Here is a 9,081-nt window from a genome sequence, read left to right as displayed (position 1 = left end):
CCCCCCGAGTAGACTGATTGAGGTTAAACTCAGTATCTGTTAGGACTCTTTATTTTGCACGTAACTTTAAACCTCAGTACACCCTGGCTTATGAAATTAGAAGTCTAGAAATAGGGGGCGCCTGGGTGGCATAGCGGTTAAAGCGTCTGCCTTCGGCTCAGGGCGTGATCCCGGCGTTATGGGATCGAGCCCCACATCACGCTCCTCTGCTATGAGCCTGCTTCTTCCTCTCCCACTCCCCTGCTGTGTTCCCTCTCTCGCTGGCTGTCTCTATCTCTGTCGAATAAATAAATAAAATCTTTAAAAAAAAAAAAAGTCTAGAAATAGGATAAGCTTTAATTGAGAGTTGCTTGATCCAGCAGCTCAATGATACCATCTAAAAGACCTGATTTCTTGATCTCTTCTATCTTTGTGATTTGCATTTCAACTAAACGCTGGTTCATCTTTGGTCCTGGGTTGGCTGCCTACCGGTAGCAATTCATGCAACATTTCAAGGACGAATCATGCAAGTTGTCTTGATGGGACCATTTAAGCAGTGATTGTGGCCAGGGATATAGAACGTGATGATGGGCCCAAGATAACTAGGGGTGGGTATCCCTCTGTTGGGAGGTACACAGAATGAGAGAGAACTACTGGGAAGGGGGAAGGAGGGGAATGACTGTGGTATAGACAGCCAGCCATGTCTACTAAGATACGGCCCTGTAACTAAAGGCTTTCATGTTTTACAGTGCGATGCGCTTTTAAATCAACATCATTCCTCGTTAAAACCTGCTCTGGGTTCTCGAGGGAATTGGCCTAATATAATATCTTCTTTATTCTGTTATAAGCCTTCAAACTTACCTTGGGTTATGAAGTGAATTCAACCCTTCACTGTCATTGTAGATATTTGTAATGAATTTACGCATTCAAATTACATGACTCAGAACTACTTTGAACAAACCTCAGAGGATAGCAATCATTTCATGTATGATTTCTGAAAGCTTTACTCATGTTTTCCAGCTGTGCACTTAGGAGCTTAAGTGATGAAGGGAGCAGTCATTTACATGCATGGTTGGCTTAATTTGTCTTTCTTCCTAGTCTTAGCTTTGTATCTAATGCTTCAGGTGTTTTTGTGTCTGCTTTCCATAAATCTAATGAAAAGATTTTCTGTTTCTGAAGTAAATAGAAATGTAGATCTATACTGCCCCCAGGACAAGGTTCAAAAAGGCAATGAGTTTTCACCAAAAAATAATTTCATTCAGTTAGATTGGGTGATTCAGTGAGATATATTAAATTTTAAAATCTTTCTATACTATTTTTGAGCATTTTATCTTTTAATACTAGTTTTCACGTACACTTATTATTGACATTTCCTCTATTGGAAAAGTAGTAATGTTAGATAATCTTTATTGACAGTACTGGGATGCAAAAAATTGAAATAGTTTTTAAAACCGCAGTTGCATGATCCTAATACAACTATGTCATTGTGTGACTATATGTAAGCTGTAAAGATACTGTAGTCTATAAATGCTTCAATAATTTTGTTCTTGGAAATGAAAAAAAAATCACAAAAGGAAGTATTCATATTCTTCCACCTAGAATTATCTCTAAATACATGTTGACATTTTTGCTTATAGTTGTCCTTGTTTTCTACTTTTTATTTTTATTTTTTTGATTGAAGTATAGCCGACACACTATGTTAACATTAGTTTCAGGTGTACAACATGGACAGCTCAGTGGGTAATGCTCTGCTCACCACACAACTCTACTACAGTACCATTGACTAGATTCCCTAAGCTATACCTTTCATCCCTGAGACTTACTAATTCCGTAACTGAAAGCCTGTACCTCCCATGCCCCTCTGCTGATGTTGCCTATCCTCGAGTCCCCTTCCCTTCTGGCAGTTATCTGTTCTTTGTATTTATGGGTCTGTTTCTGCTTTTGTTTGTTGGTGGACCTTTAGGTTCTTTCTGACTCTGGGCTATTATGATTAGGGCTTTTGTGAACAGTGATATGCAAGTATTTGAGTACCTGTTTCCAGTTCTTCTAGGTATTTATTTAGGAGTAGAATTGCTGGGTCATACGGTAATTTTATGTTTAGCTTTTTGAGGAATCACTAAATTGTTTTTCAAAGTGTCTGCACCATTTAACATTCCCACCAGCAATATAGGAGGATTCCAGTTTCTTCACATTGTTGCTAATAATTCTTCTTCTTCTTTCTTTCTTTTTTTAAGATTTATTTATTTTAGAGAGTGAGAGAGCAGGTGTGTGGGGGGGGTGGCGGTCAGAAGGGGGGGAGAGAAATCCTCAAAAAGACTCCCTGCTGAGTGCAGAACCCAACGAAGGGCTCAGTCCTAGGACCCAGAGATCATGACCTGAGCCAAAATCAAGAGTCGCTGCGTAACCAACTGATGAGGCACCCAGGTGCCCCTATTCTTTGTTTTTTGGGTATTTGTCTTAACAGCCAGTCTAGTGGATGTGAAGTGGTATTTTCATTATGGTTTTGATTTGCATTACCCTGGTGGCTAATGATGTTGGGCATGCTGTCATATATTTGGTGGCCATTTATTCCTGTATCTTTGGAGAAATTTCTGTTCAGATCCTTTGCTCATTTTAAAATTGGGTTGTCTTTTTGTTGTTGAATTATAAGAGTTCTTTATATATTCTGTTCTTTAAGAAATACGTACTTTCTGAGTTTTCCACTTGCCTCAGGTTGTTCATAGTGATGATTATTTTTTAAAAACACTGCTGTACTTGCAGATATATTACCTGCTTATTTTTAATATAATTTGTGCCTCCCCCAACATTTCCTCCTTTTCATAGTTTGTCTTTTTTTTTTAGAGAATCAGTTTATGACTTTTTAAATCCTCGTTTGTATCTTTGCTTTTTATTTCATTAATTTCAGTTCTTATCTATATTTTTCCACCTATTTTTTGGTTTTTTTTAACCTCTTTAGTTGAGTGCTCACTATTTTTCCAGCTTTTCTTTTTCAGTAAGCACTTAAGATTACATTTTTCTTTCTATGTGTTGCTTTAGCTGAGTGTATCCTATACATTTTTAAAGGTATAGTCTCTTATTGCAATTTTCAGAATTTTATTCCTGTTATCATTTGTTTAGAAATAATTTTTTTTTAAGATTTTATTTATTTATTTGACAGAGAGAGAGAGACAGCCAGAGAGAGAGGGAACACAAGCAGGGGGAGTGGGAGAAGAAGAAGCAGGTTCCCAGCGGAGGAGCCTGATGTGGGGCTTGATCCCAGAACGCCGGGATCACGCCCTGAGCTAAAGGCAGACGCTTAATGGCTGAGCCACCCAGGCGCCCCTAGAAATAATTTCTAAGCTGGGCATGTGTCAATTTCATAAAAGTTCTCAGTGTACTTGAGGATCATGTGTGCTCCCTAATTTTGGCTACAGAGTTTTCTATATGTCCATTTGATTAGATAAAGCTTAGTTTTGTTCACATTGTCTGTAAGCTTGCTAATTTTTGATCTGCTGAGTTATTGAGAGAAGTGTGGATTTCTTTATATAGGTCAGTCCATTATTGCTTTATATGTTTTCAACACACAGTTGTACTTTCTTTGTGGTGAACTGAACCTTCCTCATTCTTTAGGAACAGTATCCTTAGTAATGCTTTTTGCCTTAGTTTTTTTGTTTTGTTTTTTTTTGTCAGATAGTAAGAGGGCTATGCCAGAGTCCTTTTTAGTTTTTTACATGGTGTATATTTTTCCATCCTTTCTGAAAGTCTTTATGGTAACGACGCTTATAGCTGGATTTTATTTATTTTAAATCTGTTTTGATAATTTTTTTTTTTTTTTAAGATTTTATTTATTTGACAGAGGGATAGCCAGTGAAAGAGGGAACACAAGCAGGGGGAATAGGAGAGGAAGAAGCAGGCTCCCAGCGGAGCAGGGAGCCCGATGTGGGGCTCGATCCCAGGACCCTGGGATCATGCTCTGAGCCGAAGGCAGCTGCTTAATGACTGAGCCACCCACGCGCCCCTATTTTGATAATCTTTTTTAAGTGGCAGTTTGGATTTTTTTCTGCCATGTTACTTTGTGATTCCTATTCTTCCTGGTTGCCTTTACTCATTCTGTCTTTCTTATATATTAGTTGGGTTTTTAAAATTCCATTTTGGGGGCGCCTGGGTGGCTCAGTCGTTAAGCGTCTGCCTTCGGCTCAGGGCGTGATCCTGGTGTTCTGGGATCGAGCCCTGCATCAGGCTCCTCCGCTATGAGCCTGCTTCTTCTTCTCCCACTCCCCCTGCTTGTGGTCCCTCTCTCTCTGGCTGTCTCTCTCTCTCTCTCTCTCTCTCTCTGTCAAATAAATAAATAAATAAATAAAATCTTAAAAAAAAAAATTCCATTTTGCCTTTCCTATCCTCCCCCATCCTATCACACCCTCATTGGTTTGGAAGTTATTCACAAATTTTTACAAAAATGTGTATACATATCAAAATCAAGTCTGTCAGTATCTTCTCACTTATCCCCCAAAATACTAGGGCCTTAAGATATCTGATATCAGATTACATTTCTTCATTATTGGCTGGTATTTTAGTTCTCTGTTTTTTACCCCTTTAAATTTCCATTCTATACAGTGTGTTAAGTTTAGATTTGCCCATATGCTTACCAATTTCTTTGCTATTCATTCCTTCTTCTGAATATTCTTTAGGAGTTGTTTTATTGGCAGTCTGTTAGTTAGGTTTTGTTTGTTTGAAAAGGTCTATATCACCATTGTTCTTGAAGGAAATTTTTGTGGGTGTACAATTCCAGATTGATAGTTATTTTTCCTTAGTATCTGTAAGATTGTATTGTGCTGTCCTTTGGCTTGAATTATTATTGTTGAGAACTCCTGGTTCCAGTTATTGATTCCTTTTACTGCTCTGAGTCCAAAAGTGGATTTCTTTTTTCTGTTTGGATTTGCTGTGTTTTCTTTTCTTTTTTTTTTTTTTTTTAAAGATTTTATTTATTTATTCGACAGAGATAGAGACAGCCAGCGAGAGAGGGAACACAAGCAGGGGGAGTGGGAGAGGAAGAAGCAGGCTCATAGCGGAGGAGCCTGATGTGGGGCTCGATCCCATAACGCCGGGATCACGCCCTGAGCCGAAGGCAGATGCTTAACCGCTGTGCCACCCAGGCGCCCCTGCTGTGTTTTCTTAATCAGAGAATTCTTTAATCAGTTCAGGAAAATTATCAATCATTATCTCTTTAAATGTTGTGTTCCTTCATTCTCTTCTCTTAAAACTGTGATTGGGCATATGTTAGACTTTCACATTCTTTTTCTGCCATGTGTCTGTGCTGCTCTCTTTGTGATTACTTCAGATGTTCCAATTCACTGAGTGTCTCTTCAGCTCTGATATGTTTAACCAGCCCATAGGCTTTTTTCCCAATGATTTTATTTGTTATTTATAAAAGGTATTTGGTTCATTTCTAACTCTGCCTAGTCTTTTTTTTAAAGTGGTATTTTGTCCTTTGCTCATGTATTCCATTCTCCATTCTATTACTTCAGACATTTTAATATACTTAATATTCCATATCTAAAATTTCTTGGTTTAAATTACCCCTGTTTCTGCTGAGTCTTTTTTTACTCTTATTGTTGGTGGCTTCTTTCCTTGTTTGTTATGTATATTTAGATTATGAATTTGCATATTTCTGGGTTATGTCTGTGCAAATCATACATCCTCCCCCTCCCTCAGATAAAACTTGCTCTTGCCATATATCCCACAGTGTAAGCCAGGAACACTTTTTTTTTTTTTTTTAAAGATTTTGTTTATTTATTTAGAGAGAGAGAGAGAGCAAGAGAGTGCGTGGGCAGGGGGAGGGGCAGGAGGAGAGGAAGAGAGATGAGCATGGAGCCTGACGTGGGGTTGATGCGGGGTTCGAGATCATGACCTGAGCTGAAATCAAGAGTCAGATGCTCAACCGACTGAGCCACCCTGGCTCCCCATAAACCAGGAGCACTTTTAAGTTAATTTTTCAGCCTGGAGCTTTTGTGATTTGTTGGAGCAAAGATTTAGCTGCTAAAAAAGAAGCCCCAAATAAATAATGGTGACTTAAACAAGAATATGGGCTTAATTTTCTGTCAGAGCAGTGTGAACACAGCAGCACAGGGCTGGCAGGATAGCCCTGCTGTCTCCGTGACCTGCCTCTTCCTTCGTTGCTCCAGAACAGAACCCTTAGGGTATTGCCTTCAGAGTCCAGGTTGGCTTACTACCTCATCTTTGTTCCAGTGAGTGGGAGAGGACAAAAGGGGAAGAGCAGGACACATTATGAAAATGGTACACATCATTTCCGCTCATGTTCTGTTGGCCAGGATTTAGTCCTATCCCCATACCTAGCTGCAAGGGAAGCTGGAGATGGATTCTTTGTTCTTAGTAGTTTTGTATCCTGTGAAGAGTGGTCAGATCTATTACTGTAGAAGGAAGGGGTAAGAGAAATGGCAACAATGAGCAGGCTTTTTCCACTGCCAACAAAAATAGACGGTTGAAATCCCAACCCCAGTGAAGGCTGGCTTTTTGTCAGGTAGGAAATTCTGTCTTTTCCTTCCCTTTCTTGGGGACTCAGGCTGATAGAGGAATTTTTAAAAAAGATCTATCTATCTATCTATCTATCTATCTATCTATTTATTTATTTATTTGAGAGAAAGGGCACAAGTGCAGGGCAGAGGGAGAGGGAGAAAAGCAGACTCTCCACTGAGCATGGAACCCCACTGCACAGGGTCCCAAACGGGGCTGATGCAGGGGACCATCCCAGGACCCGGAGATTATGACTGGAGCCAAAACCAAGAGTCAGCTGCTTAACAGACTGAACCATCCTGGCACCCCTAAAGATGGCTGTTAAAAATGGTTCTTGTGGCCTGGCTTTATGCTGGCAACCCTCTACTCTGCAGGGCCTCTGACCTCTAGTTTCTTTTTTTAACTCAACTATACATTTGAAAAAATGCTTATAATATTTAGTATTTCTAGGATAGTGGAGTGCTTTTGTTTGTTTTAAGCTCTCCAGTATCTTCCCTATTTATTTTCTCCTAATTACTTAAATCTATCTTTCATGTAACTTCTCTGATTATAGCAAGTCTTTCTACTATAGTAGTACAGGTAAATTTTTTTTTATAAGGTTTTACTAATTTATTTGAGAGAGAGAGATCACAGGTTGTGGGGGCAGAGGGAGAGGGAGAAGCAGACTCCCCACTGAGCAGGGAGCCCAGCGAGGTGCTCCATCCCAGGACCCTGAGATCATGACTTGAGCTGAAGGCAGACACTTCTGCCACCCAGGTGCCCCAGTAATACAGGTAACTTGATCCAACAGTATCTTTTCTCTTTGGTATGTTGTGTTTATTCATATTTAAATGATGGTGTTAGGACCTAACTTCCTTTCATTCTTAGTTCTTTTATCTCTCTGTTTCTTAATTTCATTATCCCGAGTTCCAAGCCTGGATTTCTTTTTCTCCATCTCCTGTGTGTAGTCTGATGTAATGAGTGTGTGTGTTTCTGGTGATAGGTGGGTGATGTTGTTGGACAAACAACTAGAGGTCATTCCCCCTCCTGAGACCAGAAAGCGGAAGGATACTGGTTCTGCTTTCTTCTCCAGATTTAGCAGGATTCTTGGGGTTTTGTGGCTTCTGGAAGATGGGGGTGAAGATAAGAGCTTGACATGGCTCTGCCTCTCAAGCTCACTGGAAGAGGCAAATTCTTTAGCAGTGTCAGTCCACCATGGTAGCATTATTTTCCCTTGGAATTATCCTAAGTCTTGCTTCTTTTTTTTAGATCATCTTTACTGTCTGTTTGAATCAACTGTATGTACCATTGTGCAGATGTGTGATGTTTATCATTTCTGGGTTTTGCTGTAACAGATAAATCTACAGAGATCTTATTCATCCCTGTGTTGTTTTGCATCTATTGCATTATTCTTTAGGTTGAATTCCTGGGAGTAGAATTTCTGTGTCAAAGGGTGTAACAAATATCTCTGAATCTTGTCTCATACTGCCTTTTTTTAAGGTTATAACAACTTAGATTCTCACCAGAAATGAATGAGTATACTAATTTCACTGTAGCTTCATTAGTATTTGGTGGTAGAATTTTTTTTTCCTTTAAAAAAAAATAGCTGTAGAGGGTCGTCTGGGTGGCTCAGTCGTTAGGCGTCTGCCTTCGGCTCAGGGCATGATCCTGGCGGTCTGGGATCGAGCGCCACATCAGGTTTCTATGCTGGGAGCCTGCTTCTTCCTCTCCCACTCCCCCTGCTTGTGTTCCCTCTCTCGCTGGCTGTCTCTATCTCCGTCAACTAAATAAATAAATAAAATCTTAAAAAAAAAAATAGCTGTAGAATAATATCTATAGGTTACTTTAATATTCGTATCTGTTATTGTTGAGCTTTCGCATTTTCCTGTGGGTTAGTTTACTACTTATTTTCTCATCTGTGAGTTGTATGTTTTTATATTTGCCCATTTAATGACCTTGATATTTTTCAAATACATGTAGACCAAGTTCCTTTATAAAAAAAAGTTAATCTTTCCATTTTTACATTTTGCATAGCTATTTTTACAAATCTTTGTTTTTTTTAATTAGGTTTATTCAGAAATTTAAATTTTAGTAGAATGAAATCTTGTCAGTTTAAATTGAGAAAGTTATTTGATAAATGTTTTATTCTTTTTTTTTTTGCTAGCTTTTTGTAATTTTAATTCCTTATCCTTGTGTTCACCTTTGGTATGTGAAGAAGGTTTGCTCTGAATGAGTGGAGAGTAATTGGAAAGAGATTATATTAATCCCATTTATTAAGTTTTTAAAAATCTCCTTGTCTTAGAAAACTGATTCTCCTGTATTGTCTTTTCTACATAATTATTTTTAGTAGTGTGTGCTTATTTGTTTAATAGGCTCCACACCCAAAGTGGGGCTTTAACTTAATCCCTGAGGTCAAGAGTCCCATGCTCTGAACCAGTCAGGCTTCCCTCCCCTAATTCTTAATAGTTCTTAGTGTCTGTAAGGATATGCTTCATTCTTTTTAAAAGGTATTCTTTCCTAATTTTGTCTACATTTTAATTGTTTTGTTTTAAAAAGGGATTCCTATTGTACAGTCTCTTAGGAGTGAGGAGATGTTAATGTTTGATTTGGTTT

At 38.7% G+C, this 9,081-nt stretch overlaps 1 protein-coding gene across 1 annotated transcript in view; it reads left to right on the top strand.

Moving 5' to 3' along the window:
* The window catches only part of MSH2 (mutS homolog 2), a 72,482-nt gene that overhangs the window by 45,409 nt on the left and 17,992 nt on the right, over positions 1-9,081 (top strand). The gene's annotated exons all lie outside the window — the stretch shown is intronic.

The sequence above is a fragment of the Ursus maritimus genome, unplaced genomic scaffold (assembly GCF_017311325.1).
Source record: "Ursus maritimus isolate PB19 unplaced genomic scaffold, ASM1731132v1 scaffold_6, whole genome shotgun sequence".
NCBI classification, from domain to species: domain Eukaryota; kingdom Metazoa; phylum Chordata; class Mammalia; order Carnivora; family Ursidae; genus Ursus; species Ursus maritimus.
Note: the sequence above shows the minus strand (reverse complement) of the source record. Positions and strands in the feature narration are given on the sequence as shown.